The 16158-nt window shown below is 49.4% G+C and overlaps 1 protein-coding gene across 1 annotated transcript in view; it reads right to left on the reverse strand.

The window, feature by feature from the left end:
• NUP88 (nucleoporin 88) overlaps positions 1 to 16158 on the reverse strand; it is a 249669-nt gene that overhangs the window by 169746 nt on the left and 63765 nt on the right. The window lies entirely within an intron of this gene.

Raw genomic sequence — 16158 nt, forward strand, 5'->3', positions numbered from 1 at the left:
ATTCAGAGAGTACAGTTTTCCCAAAGGGGCTGTGTAGGAGGCTGGACTGGCTTGTAGTGAGTACCTAGGGGTACTTGCACCTTGCACCAGGCCCAGTTATCCCTTATTAGTGTATAGGGTGTCTAGCAGCATAGGCTGATAGATAATGGTAGCTTAGCAGAGCAGCTTAGGCTGAACTAGGAGACGAGTGAAGCTCATACAGTACCACTAGTGTCATATGCACAATATCATAAGAAAACACAATACACAGATATACTAAAAATAAAGGTACTTTATTTTTATGACAATATGCCAAAAGTATCTCAGTGAGTACCCTCAGTATGAGGATAGCAAATATACACAAGATATATGTACACAATACCAAAATATGCAGTAATAGTATTAGAAAACAGTGCAAACAATGTATAGTTACAATAGGATGCAATGGGGACACATAGGGATAGGGGCAACACAAACCATATACTCCAAAAGTGGAATGCGAACCACGAATGGACCCCAAACCTATGTGACCTTGTAGAGGGTCGCTGGGACTATTAGAAAATAGTAAGGGTTAGAAAAATAGCCCAACCCAAGACCCTGAAAAGTGAGTGCAAAGTGCACTAAAGTTCCCCAAAGGACATAGAAGTTGTGATAGGGGAATTCTGCAGGAAAGAGACAAACCAGCAATGCAACAACGATGGATTTCCAGTCGAGGGTACCTGTGGAACAAGGGGACCAAGTCCAAAAGTCACAAGCAAGTCGGAGACGGGCAGATGCCCAGGAAATGTCAGCTGTGGGTGCAAAGAAGCTGCTACTGGACAGTAGAAGCTGAGGTTTCTGCAGGAACAACAAGGTCTAGGAACTTCCCCTTTGGAGGACGGATCCCTCACGCCGTGGAGAGTCGTGCAGAAGTGTTTTCCTGAAGAAAGACCGCAAACAAGCCTTGCTAGCTGCAAGTCATGCGGTTAGCGTTTTTGGATGCTGCTGTGGCCCAGGAGGGACCAGGATGTTGCCAATTGCGTCTGGGGACAGAGGGGGCGTCGAGCAAGACAAGGAGCCCTCTCAGAAGCAGGCAGCACCCGCAGAAGTGCCGGAACAGGAACTACGAAGAGGAGTGAAACGGGGCTCACCCGAAGTCGCACAAAGGAGTCACACGTCGCCGGAGGACAACTTAGAAAGTCGTGCAATGCAGGTTAGAGTGCAGTGGACCCAGGCTTGGCTGTGCACAAAGGATTTCCCCCAGGAAGTGCATGGAGGCCGTAGTAGCTGCAAAAGTCGTGGTTCCCAGCAATGCAGTCTGGCGTGGGGAGGCAAGGACTTACCTCCACCAAACTTGGACTGAAGAGTCACTGGACTGTGGGAGTCACTTGGACAGAGTTGCTGGAATCAAGGGACCTCGCTTGTCATGCTGAGAGGAGACCCAGGGTACCGGTGATGCAGTTCTTTGGTGCCAGCGGTTGCAGGGGGACGATTCCGTCGACCCACGGGAGATTTCTTCGGAGCTTCTAGTGCAGAGAGGAGGCAGACTACCCCCACAGCATGCACCACCAGGAAAACAGTCGAGAAGGCGGCAGGATCAGCGTTACAGAGTTGCAGTAGTCGTCTTCGCTACTTTGTGGCAGTTTTGCAGGCTTCCAGCGCGGTCAGCAGTCGATTCCTTGGCAGAAGGTGAAGAGAGAGATGCAGAGGAACTCGGATGAGCTCTTGCATTCGTTATCTAAGGAAATCCCCAAAGCAGAGACCCTAAATAGCCAGAAAAGAGGGTTTGGCTACTTAGGAGAGAAGATAGGCTCCTTCAGGTGTTGCTAGCCTATCAGAAGGAGTCTCTGACGTCACCTGCTGGCCCTGGCCACACAGAGCAGTCCAGTGTGCCAGCAGCACCTCTGTTTCCAAGATGGCAGAGGTCTGGAGCACACTGGAGGAGCCCTGGGCACCTCCCAGGGGAGGTGCAGGTCAGGGGAGTGGTCTCTCCCCTTCCCTTTGTCCAGTTTCGCGCCAGAGCAGGGCTGAGGGGTCCCTGAACCGGTGTAGACTGGCTTATGCAGAAATGGGCACCATGTGTGCCCATGAAAGCATTTCCAGAGGCTGGGGGAGGCTACTTCTCCCCTGCCTTCACACCATTTTCCAAAGGGAGAGGGTGTAACACCTCACAGAGGAAGTCCTTTGTTCTGCCATCCTGGGCCAGGCCTGGCTGGACCCCAGGAGGGCAGAAGCCTGTCTGAGGGGTTGGCAGCAGCAGCAGCTGCAGTGAAACCCCGGGAAAGGCAGTTTGGCAGTGCCAGGGTCTGTGCTAGAGACCCGTGGGATCATGGGATAGCACCAACGATGCCAGGATGGCATAGAGGGGGCAATTCCATGATCTTAGACATGTTACATGGCCATATTCGGAGTTACCATTGTGAAGCTACATATAGGTAGTGACCTATATGTAGTGCACGCGTGTAATGGTGTCCCCGCACTCACAAAGTCCGGGGAATTAGCCCTGAACAATGTGGGGGCACCTTGGCTAGTGCCAGGGTGCCCTCACACTAAGTAACTTAGCACCCAACCTTTACCAGGTAAAGGTTAGACATATAGGTCACTTATAAGTTACTTAAGTGCAGTGTAAAATGGCTGTGAAATAACGTGGACGTTATTTCACTCAGGCTGCAGTGGCAGGCCTGTGTAAGAATTGTCAGAGCTCCCTATGGGTGGCAAAAGAAATGCTGCAGCCCATAGGGATCTCCTGGAACCCCAAAACCCTGGGTACCTCAGTACCATATACTAGGGAATTAGGGTGTTCCAGTAAACCAATGTAAATTAGTAAAATTGGTCACTAGCCTGTTAGTGACAATTTGAAAGAAATGAGAGAGCATAACCACTGAGGTTCTGATTAGCAGAGCCTCAGTGAGACAGTTAGTCATAACACAGGTAACACATTCAGGCACACTTATGAGCACTGGGGCCCTGGCTAGCAGGGTCCCAGTGACACATTCAACTAAAACAACATATATACAGTGAAAAATGGGGGTAACATGCCAGGCAAGATGGTACTTTCCTACACAACCCTCTCCCCCCCCCCCAAACGAAGGACAATAAGACTAGCCATGACCTGATGAGTCTTCATTGTCTAAGTGGAAATATCTGGAGAGTCCATCTGCATTGGAGTGGGTACTCCCAGGTCTATGTTCCACTGTATAGTCCATTCCCTGTAGGGATATGGACCACCTCAATAATTTAGGATTTTCACCTTTCATTTGTTTTAGCCAAAGTAGAGGTTTGTGGTCTGTCTGAACAATGAAGTGAGTGCCAAACAGGTATGGCCTCAACTTCTTCAGTGCCCAGACCACAGCAAAGGCCTCCCTCTCAATGGCAGACCAACGCTTTTCTCTAGGGGTCAACCTTCTACTAATAAAAGCAACAGGTTGATCCTGGCCCTCAGAATTAAGTTGTGATAGGACTGCCCCTACTCCTAATTCAGATGCATCAGTTTGGACATAGAATTCTTTTAGAGTAGCAAGGGCTTTTCAGGACAGGTGCAGAGCACATGGCCTGCTTCAGCTCCTCAAAAGCTTTCTGACAGCTAGCTGTCCATAATACCTTCTTAGGCATTTTCTTGGATGTGAGGTCATTAAGAGGGGCTGCAATGGAGCCATAGTTCTTAATGAACCTCCTGTAATACCCAGTGAGGCCTAAAAAGGCTCTCACCTGGGTCTGAGTAGTAGGGGGAACCCAATCTATAATAGCTTGGATTTTCCCCTGAAGTGGTGCAATCTGGTCTCCACCAACCAGGTGTCCCAGATAAACTACCTTCCCCTGCCCTATCTGGCACTTTGAAGCCTTGATAGTGAGGCCTGCTTTTTGCAGGGCCTCCAAAACTTTCCATAGGTGGACCAGGTGATCATCCCAACTGGAGCTAAAGACAGCTATATCGTCCAGATATGCTGCACTAAAAGCTTCCAGCCCTTGCAGGACTGTATTCACCAACCTCTGAAAAGTGGCAGGTGCATTTTTCAAACCAAAAGGCATTACTGTGAATTGGTAATGTCCTCCAATGGTTGAAAATGCAGTTTTTGCTTTTGCATCTTCTGATAATTTGATCTGCCAATACCCTGCAGTCAAGTCAAAAGTGCTTAGATACTTGGCAGATGCCAGTGTATCTATGAGCTCATCTGCCCTGGGTATAGGGTGAGCATCAGTTTTGGTTACCTGGTTGAGACCTCTGTAGTCAACACAAAACCGCATTTCCTTTTTTCCATCCTTGGAATGAGGTTTTGGTACAAGTACCACAGGAGAAGCCCATGGACTTTCAGAGTGCACAACCACTCCCAGTTCTAACATTTTCTGCACCTCTTGCTTTATGCAGTCTCTGACATGGTCAGGCTGCCTATAGATTTTGACAGGCAAGCTGTCTCCAGTATCTATAGTGTGCTCACACCAAGAAGTGGTACCTGGCACAGTAGAGAAGAGTTCAGAAAACTGACCCAGGAGATTTATGCAATGGTCTCTCTGCTCAGCAGTGAGACAATCAGCCAAAACTACACCTTCCACTAGAGCATCTTGCTCTGTGGAAGAGAAGAGATCAGGGAGAGGGTCACTCTCTTCTTCCTGTCCCTCATCAGTTGCCATGAGCAGGGTGAGATCAGCCCTGTCATAGTAGGGTTTCAGGCGATTGACATGGAGCACCCTAAGGGGACTCCTGGCAGTGCCTAAGTCAACTAAGTAGGTGACTTCACCCTTCTTTTCAACAATTATGTGGGGTCCACTCCATTTATCTTGGAGTGCTCTTGGGGCCACAGGCTCCAAGACCCACACTTTCTGCCCTGGTTGGTACTGAACCAAAACAGCCTTCTGGTCATGCCATTGCTTTTGGAGCTCTTGGATGGCCTGAAGGTTTTTACTGGCCTTTTTCATGTACTCAGCCATCCTAGATCTGAGGCCAAGTAGATAGTCCACTATGTCTTGCTTTGGAGCTTTTAAAGGTTGTTCCCAACCCTCCTTGACAAGTGTTAGAGGACCTCTTACTGGGTGTCCAAAGAGGAGTTCAAAGGGGCTGAAGCCCACTCCTTTCTGGGGTACCTCCCTGTAAGCAAAAAGGAGGCATGGTAAAAGGATATCCCATCTCCTGCGGAGTTTTTCAGGGAGTCCCATAATCATGCCTTTGAGAGTTTTGTTAAATCTCTCTACCAGTCCATTTGTTTGTGGATGATAGGGTGTAGTGAACTTGTATGTCACACCACACTCCTTCCACATGGCCTTTAAGTAAGCAGACATGAAACTGCTTCCCCTGTCTGATACTACCTCCTTTGGGAAGCCCACCCTGGAAAATATTCCCAGGAGGGCCTTTGCCACTGCAGTTGCTGTAGTGGTCCTTAGAGGAATTGCTTCAGGATATCTTGTGGCATGGTCCACTACCACCAAGATAAACCCATTGCCTGAAGCAGTAGGAGGGTCAAGGGGGCCAACTATGTCAACCCCTACTGTAGGAAGTTGGCTCTGTATGCACTATTTCAAAGTAAGGAATAGTATGCACAGAGTCCAAGGGTTCACCTTAGAGGTAAGATAGTGGCAAAAAGAGATAATACTAATGCTCTATTTTGTGGTAGTGTGGTCGAGCAGTAGGCTTATCAAAGGAGTAGTGTTAAGCATTTGTTGTACATACACACAGGCAATAAATCAGGAACACACACTCAGAGACAAATCCAGCCAATAGGTTTTGTTATAGAAAAATATCTTTTCTTAGTTTATTTTAAGAACCACAGGTTCAAATTCTACATGTAATATCTCATTTGAAAGGTATTGCAGGTAAGTACTTTTGGAACTTTGAATAATTACAATAGCATATATACTTTTCACATAAAACACAAATAGCTGTTTTAAAAGTGGACACAGTGCAATTTCACAGTTCCTGGGGGAGGTAAGTTATTGTTAGTTTTATCAGGTAAGTAAATCACTTACAAGTCTCAGGTTTGGGTCCAAGGTAGCCCACCGTTGGGGGTTCAGAACAACCCCAAAGTTACCACACCAGCAGCTCAGGGCCGGTCAGGTGCAGAGGTCAAAGAGGTGCCCAAAACACATAGGCTTCAATGGAGAGAAGGGGGTGCCCCGGTTCCAGTCTGCCAGCAGGTAAGTACCCGCGTCTTTGGAGGGTAGACCAGGGGGGTTTTGTAGGGCACCGGGGGGGGACACAAGTCAGCACAAAAAGTACACCCTCAGCAGCGCGGGGGCGGCCGGGTGCAGTGTGCAAACACGCGTCGGGTTTTCAATGGTTTTCAATGAGAGACCAAGGGATCTCTTCAGCGGTGCAGGCAGGCAAGGGGGGGGCTCCTCGGGGTAGCCACCACCTGGGCACGGGAGAGGGCCTCCTGGGGGTCACTCCTGCACTGGAGTTCCGTTCCTTCAGGTGCTGGGGGCTGCGGGTGCCGGGTCTTTTCCAGCCGTCGGGATTTCAGAGTCAGGCAGTCGCGGTCAGGGGGGGCCTGAGGATTCCCTCTGCAGGCGTCGCTGTGAGGGCTCAGGGGGGACAACTTTGGTTACTCACGGTCTTGGAGTCGCCGGAGGGTCCTCCCTGAGGTGTTGGTTCTCCACCAGTCGAGTCGGGGTCGCCGGGTGCAGTGTTGCAAGTCTCACGCTTCTTGCGGGGAGTTGCAGGGGTCTTTAAATCTGCTCCTTTGAAACAAAGTTGCAGTCTTTTGGAGCAGGGCCGCTGTCCTCGGGAGTTCCTTGTCTTTCTTGAAGCAGGGCAGTCCTCTGAGGATTCAGAGGTTGCTGGTCCTTGGGAAAGCGTCGCTGGAGCAGGTTTCTTTGGAAGGCAGGAGACAGGCCGGTAGGACTGGGGCCAAAGCAGTTGGTGTCTTCTGTTCTTCCTCTGCAGGGGTTTTTCAGCTCAGCAGTCTTCTTCTTCTTGTAGGTTTCAGGAATCTAAATTCTTAGGTTCAGGGAAGCCCTTAAATACTAAATTTAAGGGCGTGTTTAGGTCTGGGGGGGTTAGTAGCCAATGGCTACTAGCCCTGAGGGTGGGTACACCCTCTTTGTGCCTCCTCCCAAGGGGAGGGGGTCACATCCCTAATCCTATTGGGGGGATCCTCCATCTGCAAGATGGAGGATTTCTAAAAGTTAGAGTCACTTCAGCTCAGGACACCTTAGGGGCTGTCCTGACTGGCCAGTGACTCCTCCTTGTTATTCTCATTATTTCCTCCGGCCTTGCCGCCAAAAGTGGGGGCCGTGGCCGGAGGGGGCGGGCAACTCCACTAGCTGGAGTGTCCTGCGGTGCTGGAACAAAGGGGTGAGCCTTTGAGGCTCACCGCCAGGTGTTACAGCTCCTGCCTGGGGGAGGTGTTAGCATCTCCACCCAGTGCAGGCTTTGTTACTGGCCTCAGAGTGACAAAGGCACTCTCCCCATGGGGCCAGCAACATGTCTCGGTTGTGGCAGGCTGCTGGAACCAGTCAGCCTACACAGATAGTCGGTTAAGGTTTCAGGGGGCACCTCTAAGGTGCCCTCTGGGGTGTATTTTACAATAAAATGTACACTGGCATCAGTGTGCATTTATTGTGCTGAGAAGTTTGATACCAAACTTCCCAGTTTTCAGTGTAGCCATTATGGTGCTGTGGAGTTCGTGTAAAACAGACTCCCAGACCATATACTCTTATGGCTACCCTGCACTTACAATGTCTAAGGTTTTGTTTAGACACTGTAGGGGCACAGTGCTCATGCACTGGTGCCCTCACCTATGGTATAGTGCACCCTGCCTTAGGGCTGTAAAGCCTGCTAGAGGGGTGACTTATCTATACTTGCATAGGCAGTGAGAGGCTGGCATGGCACCCTGAGGGGAGTGCCATGTCGACTTACTCATTTTGTTCTCACCAGCACACACCAGCTGGCAAGCAGTGTGTCTGTGCTGAGTGAGGGGTCTCCAGGGTGGCATAAGACATGCTGCAGCCCTTAGAGACCTTCCCTGGCATCAGGGCCCTTGGTACCAGGGGTACCAGTTACAAGGGACTTACCTGGATGCCAGGGTGTGCCAATTGTGGAATCAAAAGTACAGGTTAGGGAAAGAACACTGGTGCTGGGGCCTGGTTAGCAGGCCTCAGCACACTTTCAATTCAAAACATAGCATCAGCAAAGGCAAATAGTCAGGGGGTAACCATGCCAAGGAGGCATTTCCTTACACAACCCCCCCCAAACGAAAGAGGATGAGACTAACCTTTCCCAAGAGAGTCTTCATTTTCTAAGTGGAAGAACCTGGAAAGGCCATCTGCATTGGCATTGGCATGGGCAGTCCCAGGTCTGTGTCCCACTATAAAGTCCATTCCCTGTAGGGAGATGGACCACCTCAACAGTTTTGGATTTTCACCTTTCATTTGCATCAGCCATCTGAGAGGTCTGTGGTCAGTCTGAACTAGGAAGTAAGTACCAAAGAGGTATGGTCTCAGCTTCTTCAGGGACCAAACCACAGCAAAGGCCTCCCTCTCAATGGCACTCCAACGCTGCTCCCTGGGGAGTAACCTCCTGCTAATGAAAGCAACAGGCTGGTCAAGGCCATCATCATTTGTTTGGGACAAAACTGCCCCTATCCCATGTTCAGAGGCATCTGTTTGCACAATGAATTGCTTGGAGTAATCTGGAGCTTTTAGAACTGGTGCTGTGCACATAGCTTGTTTCAGGGTGTCAAAGGCCTGTTGGCATTCGACAGACCAGTTTACTTTCTTGGGCATTTTCTTGGAGGTGAGTTCTGTGAGGGCTGTCACAATGGATCCATATCCCTTCACAAACCTCCTATAGTACCCAGTCAAGCCAAGGAATGCCCTGACTTGAGTCTGGGTTTTTGGAGCTGCCCAGTCCAGAATAGTCTGGATCTTAGGCTGGAGTGGCTGAACTTGGCCTCCACCTACAAGGTCCCAAGTAAACCACAGTCCCCTGACATATCTGGCATTTGGATGCCTTGATAGAGAGGCCTGCTGATTGCAGAGCCTTCAAAACCTTCTTCAGGTGGACCAGGTGATCCTGCCAGTTGGAGCTAAAGACAGCAATATCGTCAAGATAAGCTGCACTGAAGGACTCCAAGCCAGCAAGGACTTGATTCACCAACCTTTGGAAGGTGGCAGGGGCATTCTTTAAACCAAAGGGCATAACAGTGAACTGATAATGCCCATCAGGTGTGGAGAATGCTGTCTTTTCTTTTGCTCCAGGGGCCATTCTGATTTGCCAGTACCCTGCTGTTAAGTCAAAGGTACTTAAGAATTTGGCAGCCCCTATTTTATCAATCAGCTCATCAGCTCTAGGAATGGGATGGGCATCTGTCTTGGTGACAGAGTTAAGTCCTCTGTAGTCCACACAAAACCTCATCTCTCTCTTTCCATCTTTGGTGTGAGGTTTGGGGGCTGTCAGAGTGCTCGATTACTCCCAATTCCAGCATCTTGTGGACTTCCACCTTGATGCTTTCCTTAACTTGATCAGACTGTCTGAATATTTTGTTTTTGACAGGCATGCTGTCTCCTGTGTCCACATCATGGGTACACAGGTGTGTCTGACCAGGGGTTAGGGAAAAGAGCTCAGCAAACTGTTGCAGGACTTTCCTACACTCAGATTGCTGTTGGCCAGAGAGGGTGTCTGAATAGATCATACCATCCACTGAGCCATCATTAGGGTTTGATGACAGAAGATCAGGGAGAGGTTCACTCTCAGCTTCCGGATCCTCATCTGTTACCATTAACAGATTTACATCAGCCCTGTCATGGAAGAGCTTAAGGCGGTTCACATGGATCACCCTCTTGGGGCTCCTGCTTGTGCCCAGGTCTACCAGGTAGGTGACCTGACTCTTCCTCTCTAGCACTGGGTAAGGGCCACTCCATTTGTCCTGAAGTGCCCTGGGAGCCACAGGCTCCAAAACCCAGACTTTCTGCCCTGGTTGAAATTCAACCAGTGCAGCCTTTTGGTCATACCAAAACTTCTGGAGCTGTTGGCTGGCCTCAAGGTTTTTACTTGCCTTTTCCATGTACTCTGCCATCCTTGAGCGAAGGCCAAGTACATAGTCCACTATGTCTTGTTTAGGCTCATGAAGAGGTCTCTCCCAGCCTTCTTTAACAAGAGCAAGTGGTCCCCTTACAGGGTCGCCAAACAGAAGTTCAAAGGGTGAGAGCCCTACTCCCTTCTGAGGCACCTCTCTGTAAGCGAAAAGCAGACATGGCAAGAGGACATCCCATCTCCTTTTGAGTTTTTCTGGGAGCCCCATGATCATGCCCTTTAATGTCTTGTTGAATCTCTCAACAAGGCCATTAGTTTGTGGATGATAGGGTGTAGTGAATTTATAAGTCACTCCACACTCATTCCACATGTGTTTCAGGTATGCTGACATGAAGTTGGTACCTCTGTCAGACACCACCTCCTTAGGGAAGCCCACTCTGGTAAAGATACCAATGAGGGCCTTGGCCACTGCAGGGGCAGTAGTCGACCTAAGGGGAATAGCTTCAGGATACCTAGTAGCATGATCCACTACTACTAGGATGTACATATTTCCTGAGGCTGTGAGAGGTTAAAGTGGACCCACTATGTCCACACCCACTCTTTCAAAGGGGACCCCCACCACTGGAAGTGGAATGAGGGGGGCCTTTGGATGTCCACCTGTCTTACCACTGGCTTGACAGGTGGTACAGGAGGTGCAAAACTCCTTAACCTTCTGGGACATGTTGGGCCAGTAGAAGTGGTTGACTAACCTCTCCCACGTCTTGGTTTGTCTCAAATGCCCAGCAAGGGGAATATCATGGGCTAAGGTCAGAATAAACTCTCTGAAACCCTGAGGCACTACCACTCTCCTAGTGGCACCAGGTTTGGGATCTCTTGCCTCAGTGTACAGGAGTCCATCTTCCCAATAGACCCTATGTGTTCCATTTTTCTTGCCTTTGGACTCTTCAGCAGCTTGCTGCCTAGCCTTCAAGAGAGGGACAGGTTTCTTGTCCCTTACACAACTCTTCCCTTGAGGGTCCCCCTGGGCCTAAGAGCTCAACCTGATAAGGTTCCAGCTCCATAGGCTCAGTTCCCTCAGCGGGCAGAACTTCTTCCTGAGAAGAGAGGCTCTCTTTTTCTTGTTGTGTTGCAGCTGGTTTCCCAGCTGACTTTCCTTTTCTCTTGGTAGGCTGGGCCTTTCTTCCAGACTCCAGTTCTACTTTTTCACCCTGTGCCTTGCACTGTGCCCTTGTTTTGACACACACCAGTTCAGGGATACCCAGCATGGCTGCATGGGTTTTCAGTTCTACCTCAGCCCATGCTGAGGACTCCAGGTCATTTCCAAGCAAACAGACTACTGGGATATTTGAGGAGACCACCACCTGTTTCAGGCCATTGACCCCTCCCCACTCTAAAGTTACCATTGCCATGGGATGTACTTTAGTTTGATTGTCAGCATTGGTGACTGGATAGGTTTGTCCAGTCAGGTATTGGCCAGGGGAAACCAGTTTCTCTGTCACCATAGTGACACTGGCACCTGTATCCCTCAGGCCCTCTACACTTGTCCCATTAATTAAGAACTGCTGCCTGTATTTTTGCATGTTAGGGGGCCAGGCAGCCAGTGTGGCTAAATCCACCCCACCCTCAGAGACTAATGTAGCTTCAGTGCGACACCTGATTTGCTCTGGGCACACTGTTGATCCCACTTGGAGACTGGCCATTCCAGTTTTAGCTAGGGTGGAGTTAGAAGTGGTATCTTTCTTGGGACAGGCCTTGTCTCCAGTTTGGTGTCCAGACTGACTACAGCTATGACACCAGGCCTTTTTGGGATCAAAGTTTTTACCCTTGTACCCAGAATTGTTTTGTGAAGAGGCTCTGGGCCCACCCTCCTGTGCAGGTTTTTGGGGGCCTGTAGAAGACTCTTTACTATTTTTGTTTTTGGCTGTCTCACCACCCTTCCCCTGGGGAGGTTTTGTGACCCCTTTCTTTTGGTCACCCCCTGTGGAAGTTTTGGACACCCTAGTCTTGACCCAATGGTCCGCCTTCTTTTCCAATTCTTGGGGAGAAATTGGTCCTAGGTCTACCAGATGCTGATGCAGTTTATCATTGAAACAATTACTTAATAGGTGTTCTTTCACAAAAAAATTGTACAGCCCTTCATAATTACTTACACCACTGCCTTGAATCCAACCATCTAGTGTTTTTACTGAGTAGTCTACAAAGTCAACCCAGGTCTGGCTCGAGGATTTTTGAGCCCCCCTGAATCTAATCCTATACTCCTCAGTGGAGAATCCAAAGCCCTCAATCAGGGTACCCTTCATGAGGTCATAAGATTCTGCATCTTTTCCGGAGAGTGTGAGGAGTCTATCCCTATACTTTCCTGTGAACTTTTCCCAAAGGAGAGCACCCCAGTGAGATTTGTTCACTTTTCTGGTTACACAAGCCCTCTCAAAAGCTGTGAACCATTTGGTGATGTCATCACCATCTTCATATTTAGTTACAATCCCTTTTGGGATTTTCAACATGTCAGGAGAATCTCTGACCCTATTTAAGTTGCTGCCACCATTGATGGGTCCTAGGCCCATCTCTTGTCTTTCCCTTTCTATGGCTAGGATCTGTCTTTCCAAAGCCAATCTTTTGGCCATCCTGGCTAACTGGATGTCCTCTTCACTGGAGTTATCCTCAGTGATTTCAGAGAGGTTGGTCCCTCCTGTGAGGGAGCCAGCATCTCTGACTATTATGCTTGGAGTCAGGGCTTGAGAGGCCCTGTCTTCCCTAGATAGGACTGGTAGGGGGGAATCACCCTCCAAGTCACTATCATCATCCTCTGTGTTGCCATCCTCAGAGGGGTTGGCCTTTTCAAACTCTGCCAACAGCTCAACGAGCTGTAGTTTGGAAGGTATGGGGCCCATTACTATTTTCTTTATTTTACAGAGTGACCTTAGCTCCCTCATCTTAAGATGGAGGTATGGTGTGGTGTCGAGTTCCACCACATTCATCTCTGCACTAGACATTATGCTTCTAAAAGTTGGAATACTTTTTAAGAATCTAAAAACTAGTTCTAGAATCTAATTCAAACTTTTACCAAACTTTTAAACTCTAAAAGAAATGCTAAACAGGATCTAACACAAGGCCCTAGCAGGTCTTTTAAGAATTTAGAAAAATTTTAAATTGCAAAAACAATTTCTAATGACAATTTTTGGAATTTGTCGTGTGATCAGGTATTGGCTGAGTAGTCCAGCAAATGCAAAGTCTGTACCCCACCGCTGATCCACCAATGTAGGAAGTTGGCTCTGTATGTACTATTTCAAAGTAAGGAATAGTATGCACAGAGTCCAAGGGTTCACCTTAGAGGTAAGATAGTGGCAAAAAGAGATAATACAAATGCTCTATTTTGTGGTAGTGTGGTCGAGCAGTAGGCTTATCAAAGGAGTAGTGTTAAGCATTTGTTGTACATACACACAGGCAATAAATGAGGAACACACACTCAGAGACAAATCCAGCCAATAGGTTTTGTTATAGAAAAATATATTTTCTTAGTTTATTTTAAGAACCACAGGTTCAAATTCTACATGTAATATCTCATTTGAAAGGTATTGCAGGTAAGTACTTTTGGAACTTTGAATAATTACAATAGCATATATACTTTTCACATAAAACACAAATAGCTGTTTTAAAAGTGGACACAGTGCAATTTTCACAGTTCCTGGGGGAGGTAAGTTATTGTTAGTTTTATCAGGTAAGTAAATCACTTACAAGTCTCAGGTTTGGGTCCAAGGTAGCCCACCGTTGGGGGTTCAGAGCAACCCCAAAGTTACCACACCAGCAGCTCAGGGCCGGTCAGGTGCAGAGGTCAATGAGGTGCCCAAAACACATAGGCTTCAATGGAGAGAAGGGGGTGCCCCGGTTCCAGTCTGCCAGCAGGTAAGTACCCGCGTCTTTGGAGGGCAGACCAGGGGGGTTTTGCAGGGCACCGGGGGGGACACAAGTCAGCACAAAAAGTACACCCTCAGCAGCGCGGGGGCGGCCGGGTGCAGTGTGCAAACATGCGTCGGGTTTTCAATGGTTTTGAATGAGAGACCAAGGGATCTCTTCAGCGGTGCAGGCAGGCAAGGGGGGGCTCCTCGGGGTAGCCACCACCTGGGCACGGGAGAGGGCCTCCTGGGGGTCACTCCTGCACTGGAGTTCCGTTCCTTCAGGTGCTGGGGGCTGCGGGTGCAGGGTCTTTTCCAGCCGTCGGGATTTCAGAGTCAGGCAGTCGCGGTCAGGGGGGGGCCTGGGGATTCCCTCTGCAGGCGTCGCTGTGGGGGCTCAGGGGGGACAACTTTGGTTACTCACGGTCTTGGAGTCGCCGGAGGGTCCTCCCTGAGGTGTTGGTTCTCCACCAGTCGAGTCGGGGTCGCCGGGTGCAGTGTTGCAAGTCTCACGCTTCTTGCGGGGAGTTGCAGGGGTCTTTAAATCTGCTCCTTTGAAACAAAGTTGCAGTCTTTTGGAGCAGGGCCGCTGTCCTCAGGAGTTCCTTGTCTTTCTTGAAGCAGGGCAGTCCTCTGAGGATTCAGAGGTTGCTGGTCCTTGGGAAAGCGTCGCTGGAGCAGGTTTCTTTGGAAGGCAGGAGACAGGCCGGTAGGACTGGGGCCAAAGCAGTTGGTGTCTTCTATTCTTCTTCTGCAGGGGTTTTTCAGCTCAGCAGTCTTCTTCTTCTTGTAGGTTTCAGGAATCTAAATTCTTAGGTTCAGGGAAGCCCTTAAATACTAAATTTAAGGGCGTGTTTAGGTCTGGGGGGTTAGTAGCCAATGGCTACTAGCCCTGAGGGTGGGTACACCCTCTTTGTGCCTCCTCCCAAGGGGAGGGGGGTCACATCCCTAATCCTATTGGGGGAATCCTCCATCTGCAAGATGGAGGATTTCTAAAAGTTAGAGTCACTTCAGCTCAGGACACCTTAGGGGCTGTCCTGACTGGCCAGTGACTCCTCCTTGTTATTCTCATTATTTCCTCCGGCCTTGCCGCCAAAAGTGGGGGCCGTGGCCGGAGGGGGCGGGCAACTCCACTAGCTGGAGTGTCCTGCGGTGCTGGAACAAAGGGGTGAGCCTTTGAGGCTCACCGCCAGGTGTTACAGCTCCTGCCTGGGGGAGGTGTTAGCATCTCCACCCAGTGCAGGCTTTGTTACTGGCCTCAGAGTTACAAAGGCACTCTCCCCATGGGGCCAGCAACATGTCTCTGTTGTGGCAGGCTGCTGGAACCAGTCAGCCTACACAGATAGTCGGTTAAGGTTTCAGGGGGCACCTCTAAGGTGCCCTCTGGGGTGTATTTTACAATAAAATGTACACTGGCATCAGTGTGCATTTATTGTGCTGAGAAGTTTGATACCAAACTTCCCAGTTTTCAGTGTAGCCATTATGGTGCTGTGAAGTTCGTGTTTGACAGACTCCCAGACCATATACTCTTATGGCTACCCTGCACTTACAATGTCTAAGGTTTTGTTTAGACACGGTAGGGGCACAGTGCTCATGCACTGGTGCCCTCACCTATGGTATAGTGCACCCTGCCTTAGGGCTGTAAGGCCTGCTAGAGGGGTGACTTATCTATACTTGCATAGGCAGTGAGAGGTTGGCATGGCACCCTGAGGGGAGTGCCATGTCGACTTACTCATTTTGTTCTCACCAGCACACACCAGCTGGCAAGCAGTGTGTCTATGCTGAGTGAGGGGTCTCCAGGGTGGCATAAGACATGCTGCAGCCCTTAGAGACCTTCCCTGGCATCAGGGCCCTTGGTACCAGGGGTACCAGTTACAAGGGACTTACCTGGATGCCAGGGTGTGCCAATTGTGGAATCAAAAGTACAGGTTAGGGAAAGAACACTGGTGCTGGGGCCTGGTTAGCAGGCCTCAGCACACTTTCAATTCAAAACATAGCATCAGCAAAGGCAAAAAGTCAGGGGGTAACCATGCCAAGGAGGCATTTCCTTACACCTAACCTTTCAAAGGGAACCCCAACCACAGGCAGTGGAATAAGGGGTGCCTTTGGGGTGCCACCTGTCTTGCCACTGGCTTGACAGGTTTCACAGGACTTACAAAATTATTTTGTGTCCTCTGACATTCTAGGCCAATGAAACAAGGGAACAAGCCTGTCCCAAGTTTTCATTTGCCCCAAATGTCCAGCTAAGGGAATGTCGTGAGCAAGAGTTAGGAGGAACTTTCTGTACTCCCGAGGAATCACTAACCTCCTGGCAGTTCCAGGTTTAGGATCCCTTCCTTCAGT

This window comes from Pleurodeles waltl, chromosome 3_2 (genome assembly GCF_031143425.1).
Source record: "Pleurodeles waltl isolate 20211129_DDA chromosome 3_2, aPleWal1.hap1.20221129, whole genome shotgun sequence".
In the NCBI taxonomy this organism is placed as follows: domain Eukaryota; kingdom Metazoa; phylum Chordata; class Amphibia; order Caudata; family Salamandridae; genus Pleurodeles; species Pleurodeles waltl.